This window comes from Arachis ipaensis, chromosome B04, assembly GCF_000816755.2.
Source record: "Arachis ipaensis cultivar K30076 chromosome B04, Araip1.1, whole genome shotgun sequence".
NCBI lineage: Eukaryota > Viridiplantae > Streptophyta > Magnoliopsida > Fabales > Fabaceae > Arachis > Arachis ipaensis.
In genome coordinates this window covers 27,193,414-27,202,929 of record NC_029788.2, presented here as the reverse complement: position 1 = coordinate 27,202,929, position 9,516 = coordinate 27,193,414, and positions in this window count along the sequence as shown.

Below are 9,516 nucleotides of genomic sequence, written 5' to 3'. Positions count from 1 at the left end.
CCATTGCATCAGTTGTATTTTAGTCTAATGGCCGAAGTCACATCAGTTGACTTGAATATACGTACCTCTAGAAAACAGTTTCAGTTGCATCAATTGTATATTAGTCTATGACCGAAGTCACATCAGTTGACTTTAATATACATACCTCTAGAAAATAATTTCCGTTGCATCAGTTGTATATTAGTCGAATGCCGAAGCTACATCAGTTGACTTTAATATGCGTACCCACGGAATAAAATTCTCAATTGTGGACATTCCCACTCATATTTTTATTTCCTTTTTCATAAACATTTTTCAATTTTCTTTCTCTATTTCATTTCCTTAGCCACTCCTTTCAGTTACTAGTTTTCAATCTCGATTTCTGGTTATGAGATGGCTTTATCCTTTCTCTGATCTCTTTTAATCCTTAACATTTTTCTTTAAACTTTCGTTAACTTTCTTAAACATTATTCCTTAAAAACTTATCCATCAAATCATTTCACAATTTTTACTTTAGCAACCTTAACACAAACCATTTTCAAACACTTTAAAAGAATATTCATTTTTAAATTTTATAAACAATCGATAACATTGTCAAACAAACCCTTAAATATTCATTTTCAGTTATCAAGTTTCAAAATTCATCAATCAAACATCTAAGACTCAGTTCACATAATTATTTTAGTTAAATCCTTATATTTTTATTAAATCCTTATATTTTTATAAAAATTTGGACATAACTTCTCCTTACAATAGGACTTATCCACCCTTATGGGTTCTCTCTTTTTCAACAACTCATTCACCTTTTTCTCAACAATTGTCAAATAGAATATTCTCAATCACAAAATTAACCATATTAACCATCTCTCAGCCACATAATCAATTCTCAATTCATACATTACTATAACCAAAGCATAAACATAATGAATTCATAGCTAGCCCAATTAATTAAAATTCAATAAAATAATCAAACCATTGATTATTATCATAACAACCACAAAAGTAGATACTATATTATTTCAAAAAAAATTAGTCCAACTATTACAGAATTATTTATATACTCTTAAAGATACTATATTATTTCAGAAAATCAGGTTCTCAAGAACAGTTTAATCCTTTAAGTTTCAATCCTTCAATAACAACCAAAACCAATTCCAACCGATCGCAAGTCAATTTCACAGCCGTTTTGATATATCAAATATCCAATTCAATATCAAACAATCCAAAATAACTCATTGAAGATCGAAATCTCAGCCAATTCATCGCAAAAATAAAAAATTCAATACAATTCACAACCGCATCTAATTTCACTTATAATTCAGAGTAATCACAACTGCATCCAATTCTAATAATAATTCAGAATAATCACAATAGCTAACTAATCTCAAACACATTTCAAACAATTCAAATCAATTAATCAATTCTTAATCATTATTAACTATTTGCAATTATCCAAATAACTTTGTAGACATTCTATATTAAAAATGTTTAACTTTAAAAATAAATCCCCTACTTTGATGTCGAAATAACAGGAATTGAATGTGACGAACCCTTTTTTCTTAATCCATGGTAATGACAGCAACATTTTCGATTACTCCCAAGCAGCAGCGGCATCAGAGCAGGGAGGAGGCAGCGCAACTGTTGTTGGTGACCACCCAGACAGTGGCGCAGCTCAAAACAGAACCAAATAGAGCGGCGGAAAGAACGGCGGCCATGGGTGACGGTGGCGCGGGCTCTGTAACACCCTATTATTTAAATCCTTATGCTTGAGTCATAAGTCAATGATAATAAGGTGGTACGACTCTTAAGGTAGAATTCAATACATATATATAGGTATAATTGAAAGGAATTATTAAACGAGAAATCTGGAAAGGAATAAAATAAAATTTCGACTCATAACACACACGTATTCGTAATACAGAAGATAAAGCATGATCAAAGGCGATATAGAAATAGAGCATTAAAGGAGAATAAGATAAAGTCAGAATATAGATATATAACATAAGTAGATCGCCACTAGTCGTGACCCACGAAGTTTAGGTCGGCTGGGGTACAAAATAAAAGCAGTTTGACAGGAATATCTCCTATCCCTCCCAATAGAATACATAAAGACCTCTATAGGCAAGTTTTCAAAAGGATTAAATACATAACATAGGTTTTTCAAAACAAGAGTTGAGAGAATCTAAACAAAATAAGGCATAAATCTAAGGATCTTCGCCAACTCTTAGATGAAGCACAGCTCACTGCTGAGCACCTGGACCTGCATCTGAAAAACAAGAGATATATACGGAATGAGAACCCCCACCCAAGGATTTTTAATACGATAAAAGTGCCAAATAAATATAATGCACTATAATAAGAACTCACTAAGCATCTTAATCTTTCTTTCATCACTTATTCACCCTACATTCTCGCTAATCCATAAATTAGGCAACTGTCCTAGGGAATACTAAGTCTAATTCAATTTTTCATCTTCCAAACTCTCTAACTCCCAATTTAGAACAGAACCAGTACTAACTAACTCCTTAGTGATTCTATATCAATTATTTCATATCTCCACCTAGAGCAAGTGAAATCACTCTACTGCGTTAATTCAGGGAGCTCAAATCATCTCATTTACTATTCATCATTGTAAATTAATCATATCATCATTTCATTTCATCAAGGACAGCCCTCAGCATCAACCAACACCAGCATGAGGGACCTCTCAGTTGTACAATCACAAGCAATACAGACAAATAATACACAAGTAAGGCAATTAAAGCAAGTAGCATTTAGTCATATAACATATTCAATTAGGCAAACTAATACAATTTAAGCAAACTCAAACAAATCAAATATATACAAATGATGTATGTCTGCTCTATGACTGATGATGATATCACATGTCGATTATACAGCCAATCCGATATGTCCGAAATAAGCAGAATCACTCCACTACATCTACCCAGACATGTTTATTTGGCAAGTGGAATCACTCCACTGCGGCACGTGGAATCACTCTACGGCAATCATAGGCAAGTAGAATCACTCTACTACGACAAGTGGAATCACTCTACTATGGCACGTGGAATCACTCCACGGCAATCATAGGCAAGTAGAATCATTCTACTGCGGCAAGTGAAATTACTCCACTGCGGCTAGGGGTGGCAAACGGGCCTAAACCCGCCAGGCCGGCCTGCGCAACCCTCCCAAAAAGACGGGCTGGGCTGGAAAATTGGGATCGTCAAATAGCAAAAGCACGCCTAACCCGCACAGCTTAAACCGCGGGTTTGGTGGGGCGGGGCGTGCTTCCCCGCCGGGCTTAGTATTTTTTTGGCAAGGGGTATTTTTACAATTTTTTTTGCCAAAACCCAACTTCTCCCAACCTAACTTACAAGAGAATGAAGATGAAAATTGAGTGTTTTGGATTATGTTTATTTTGTTTTAGAGATAATATTTATAATTATGTTTATTTTGCTTTGGGAACAATATTTATAATTACAAAGACTTTAATGTTTGTGAATATAAAAATTATAATTTGTTTATACTTTTAGAAATTATAATAGTTAAAAATAAAAAACAGAAGAGATTTTTTATACCTTTATATATATTATTTAATAGTTTAAAAAAAAGATATTTGGCGGGCTTAACCCGCCGGCCCGCCAGTCCGCCGTTAGACGGGGCGAGTTAGAATTCTGAGACGCGGGGCGGGCTTTCCCGCTTGTCACCCCTACCTATGGCACGTGGAATCACTCCACAGCAATCATAGGCAAGTAGAATCACTCTACTCTGCCAAGTGGAATCACTCCACTGCGGCACGTGGAATTACTCCATGGCAATCATAGGCAAGTAGAATCTCTCTATTGCGGCAAGTGCAATCACTCCACTGCAAATAATGGCAAAAGGAATCACTCCGTTGCGGCAAGTGGAATCACTTCACCGCAAATAATTCATTTTCAAATCTATTCCCTTCATATCTCCATCATAATCAAACGTTTATCACCGCTTAACATCATACTCAATCTCATCATACCTTAATCTCATCCATTCATTCTCATTGCTCAATATCATAACCATTTACCATTCATCATCACAATACCCCTTATCATTCACCAACTCATCTCGTAAATTTTCACTTCCAGTCCCTCTATCCTCCATTACACTGGCTCTAGACTCTTATCGGTGTTTGTAAAGGTTTAAAAGGCTAAAAGAATAGTTAAAAAGCTTTAAAATATATTTTTTTCAAAATATGAGGGTTGTGCGTATGCAGGCCATTGCGTGCGTATGCGAGCTTCGAAAATAGGGAGCTTGGCTCGCGTTGCATGACTTGCGTCTGTGTACGCAAACCTTGAAATATTGGCCTCCCGCTTAAGCATGCATTCCTCCGCGTACGCGGGACTACTGGGCAGCTCCCAAGTTCCGCGTCGCGTGCACCTCCGCATACGTGAGCTATACCAGAGTTGCAAAAAGCTGATATGTTGTAAAAACCAATTTTTTTACCCAATTTTCAAAACTTCATAACTCTTTCTACAAAATTTTTTTTCAACCATTCTTGAACTATTGGAAAAATCGATGAATGAATTTTCATAAAAAAAATCTATTTTTCTATAATTTCCAACTCTGATGATTCAGTTACGGCCCATCAAAATTGACAAAAAATTTGTTTTTAACCAAAACTGGCATTTACCAATCTTTCCAAATGTTCACAGGCAAAAACAATTTTTACTTATCAAATTGACTACAAACCAACCACATTCACATATTTACACTCAAGCAAATCCAAACTTACTTCATCTACATAATTCAACCCAAATCCATCAATTCCACACCTCAATGCCTCAATTTTCATTATTCAATAATCATTCCAATTATTCACAAATTCAATATCTAAAAATCTATTCAATCTCATTTATCATCACACCATACAAACACCACTTACCTTTCTTACCTCTCACTGGTTCATTCTTGGGAATTCCTCTCCGAGTATCTCGCTCACATCCATGAGACGCCATTTGGGTTCTATCCACACCAAACAAGTGATATCAAGGTGATCAGTCTCAATATCTCAAGTTAAGTGCTTCAATTTTCCAAAAGTATGCTCATGAAATTCATGCTAAACGTATCAATCAGATACCCTAAATAGTACAGGCACAGAATCAGAGTATGCATTGAAGCAAGCAGTCCATCCCTCAGGCTCCCGAGGACGAATTGTTTTGATACCATAATATAACATCCTATTATTCAGATCCTTACGCTCGAGTCATAAGTCAATGATAATAAGGTGGTACGACCTTTAAGGTGGAATACAATACATATATATAGGTATAATTGAAAGAAATTATTAAACGAGAAGCCTGAAAAGGAGTAAAATAAAATTTTGACTCGTAACCCATACGTATTCGTAATACAGAAGATAAAGCGTGATCGAAGGTGATATAGAAATAGAGAATTAAAGGAGAATAAGATAAAATCAAAATATAGATATATAACATAAGTATATAGTCACTAGTCACGACCCGCAAAGTTTAAGATGGTTGGGATACAGAATAAAAGCAGTTTGACAATAATGTCTCATATCCCTCCCAATAGAATACATAAAGGCCTCTATAGGCAAGTTTTTCAAAAGGATTAAATATATAACATAAGTTTTTCAAACAAGAGTAAAGAGAATCTAAACAAAATAAGACAGAAATCTAAGGATCTTTGCCATCTCTCAGATGAAGCACAATTCACTGCTGAGCACCTGGACCTACATTTGAAAAAAAAGAGATATATACGGAATGAGAACCCCTGACCATGGGTTTCCAGTACGGTAAAAGTGTCAAATAAATACAATGCACTATAATAAGAACTCACTAAGCATCTTAATCTTCCTTTCATCACTTATTCACCCTAGATTCTCGCTAATCCATAAATTAGGCAACTATCCTAGGGGATACTAAGTCTAATTCAAGTTTTCGTCTTCCTTAACTTTACAAACTCTTAAACTCCTAATTTAGAACAGGACCAGTACTAACTAACTCGACTCATGGATTCTATATCAATCATCTCATATCTCCAATAGGAGCAAGTGAAATCACTCCACTGGGTCAATCCAGGGAGCTCAAATCATCTCATTCACTATTCATCATTGTAAATTAATTATATCATCATTTCTTTTCATCAAGGACAGCCCCCAGCGTCAACCAACACCAGCATGACAAACCTCTCAGTTGTATAATCACAAGCAATATAGACAAGTAATACACAAGTAAGGCAATTAAGGCAAGTAGAATTTAGTCAGATAACATATTCAATTAGGCAAACTAATAAAATTTAAGCAAACCCAAACAAATCAAACATATGCAAATAATGTATACCTGCCCTATGGCTGATAATATTATATGTCGGTTATACAGTCAACTCGACCTGTCCGGAGTAAGTAGAATCACTCAACTGCATCTACCCAGACAAGTTTATTTGACAAGTGAAATTACTCAACTGCAGCACGTGGAATTACTCCACGGCAATCATAGGCAAGTAAAATCACTCTACTGTGGCAAGTGGAATCACTCTACTGCGACACGTGGAATCACTCGACGGAAATCATAGGCAAGTAGAATCACTCTACCGCGACAAGTGAAATTACTCCACTGCGGCACGTGGAATCACTCCACAGCAATCATAGGCAAGTAGAATCACTCTACTATGGCAAGTGGAATCACTCTATTGCACCACGTGGAATCACTCCATGGAAATCATAGGCAAGTAGAATCACTCTATTGCGGCAAGTAAAATCTCTCCACTGTAAATAATGGCAAATAGAATCACTTTACTGCGGCAAGTGGAATCACTTCACTGCAAATAATGACAAACAGAATCACTCCACTATGGCAAGTGGAATCACTCCACTGTAAATAATTCATTTTCAAATTCATTCCCTTCATATCTCCACCATAATCAAATGTTTATCACCGCTAAACATCATACTCAATCTTATCATACCTTAATCATATCCATTCATTCTCATTGTTCAATATCATAGCCATTTACCATTCATCATCACATTACCCCTTATCATTCACCAACTCATCCTCCATTATACCTTAATCATATGCCATTGCGTGTGTATGCACAAGTTGCAAATTGGGCATGTCGCGTACGCGATCCTCCTTCCACGTACGCGAGCTTCGAAAACAGCAAGCTTGGCATGCGTCGTGTGACTTGCGTCCGCGTATGCAAACCTTGATATCTTGGCCTCCCGCGTACGCATACATTCATCTGCGTACGCGAGCTATACCAGAGTTGCAAAAAGTTGATATGTTGTAAAAACCAGTTTTTCAACTCAATTTTCAAAACTTCATAACTTTTTTTATAAAATTCATTTTTTTAACCATTCTTGAACCATTGGAAAGATCGATAAATGAATTTTCATAAAAATCTAATTTTGTAGAATTTCTAACTCTAAGGATCGAGTTATAACCCGTCAAAGTTGACCAAAAATATGTTTTTAACCAAAAGGGGCATTTACCAATCTTTCCAAATGTTCACAGGCCAAAACAGTTTTTACTTATCAAATTGACCACAAACCAACCACATTCATATATTTACACTCAACCAAATCTAAACCTACTTCATCCACACAATTCAACCCAAAAATCCATCAATTCCACACCTCAATGCCTCAAATTTCATTATTCAATAATCATTCCAATTATTCACACATTCAATATCCAAAAATCCATTCAATCTCATATGTCATCATACCATACAAACACCACTTACCTTCCTTACATCTTTCCAGCCTCTGGCCTAAGATTCACGGCCTCCGGCCCAATTCATCAATTCAATATATTCAATAAATTCAACACATACTATCATCATCCAAATCCTCAATTTCACACAATACTTATCCAAATCATTATTTTCTACAACATGTCATCTATACACATCAATTCCAACTAAACACACAATTCAAACTTAATTAATAAAATTCCACCCAAAACCATCAAATTTCACACCTCATTTCCTCAATTCTCATTATTTAATAATCATACCAATTATTCACACATTCAATATCTAAAATCCATTCAATCTCATATTTCATCACACCATACAAACACCACTTACCTTCCTTACCTCTTTCTGGCCTCCAACCCAAGATTCACAGCCTCTGGCCTAATTCATCAATCCAATATATATATATATATATACATAATTCAATACATACTATCATCATCCAAATCCTCAATTCTACAACACATCAAATTTGCAAAATCATACAATACTTATCCAAATCATTATTTTTCGTAACATGTCATTTATACACATCAATTCCAACCAAACACACAATTCAAACTTAATCCTAGGTACATTTAACTTAGAAATTCTCATCACACCACACGATACTTAAATGAAACTTAAAATGTACCCTTAGTGACGGCGGTTCACACGCAACACTTGAGCTCTCCATTTCAAGGCTCACTCCAAAGTTCCACAAGCAAGTTCAAGTCCTCAAAATGTGCCAAATTTATCCAACAACACTAACATAACCAATTTCACATATACAATACTTTTGAGTTTACAAAATCTCATAAATCACAAGGGTCTGAGGATTCTTACCTTAACCCATGAAAATAGTTGATGAAACTCATCAATAACTCATACTAGAGCAACCCTAAACAACAAAATCACAAGATTTTTTCAAAACCCAAAGCCAAACTCAAAATTAAGAGGAATAACAAAAATTGGGCAGTGGAGAATGAAAAACTCACCACAATACCTATATAGAATTGAGGAGGATGAGAAGAGCGACGTGTGACCAGAAACAGCTCGTTAATCAGAGCATCGGAGAAAAAGTTATGGTGATTTAAAGTTTGATAGAGTTAAGATTTTCTCTCTTCTTCCTCTCTTCTCACTTCAGCTACTCTTCTCTCTTTCTCTAGGGTTAATGAGCTGAAATACTCTTAACTAATGTTTATATATGTTGGATCTTGGGCTCAACTTGGACTCGGTTCATATAAATGGCCCGTTTGGCCCACTTTTGGACCAAAACCTTTAAGATTAGCGTTTTAATGTGCATTTTAATTATTCTTACCATCTCATCAATTACAACTTTTATCTTTTTAAACTTTCTCACTAAAAATTAATTTTCTCAGCTACAGTATCGGACAAATCTCAACCGGTACTGGCGCTCAAATTTTTGGTTCGCATTTTTACTCAAAAAACTATGTTTTCTACCTTAGAAAAATTCACTGAGTCCAAATATCATATCAAAATTGTCAAATTATGATCGTTATATTTTTTAACCATTTTTTCACATATTTAATTTATTATTTAATTAATTACAGTTTGATTGGGTTTTACAAGCCCATCACCGCGACTGTGAATCTCTCCCTTTCTACTTTCTGCGTGCGTGAGTTTGGTGTGTGTAATGAGAAAGGGGGGTTAGGGTTACGGTTAAGAAATTAAGGTTTAGAATTGGGAATTTAGGGTTAGAGTTAGGTTTTTATAAAGGAATAAGGATAGAATAAATATTTTGATAAAATTAGAGAGTAGAATAATAATTTTAAAATA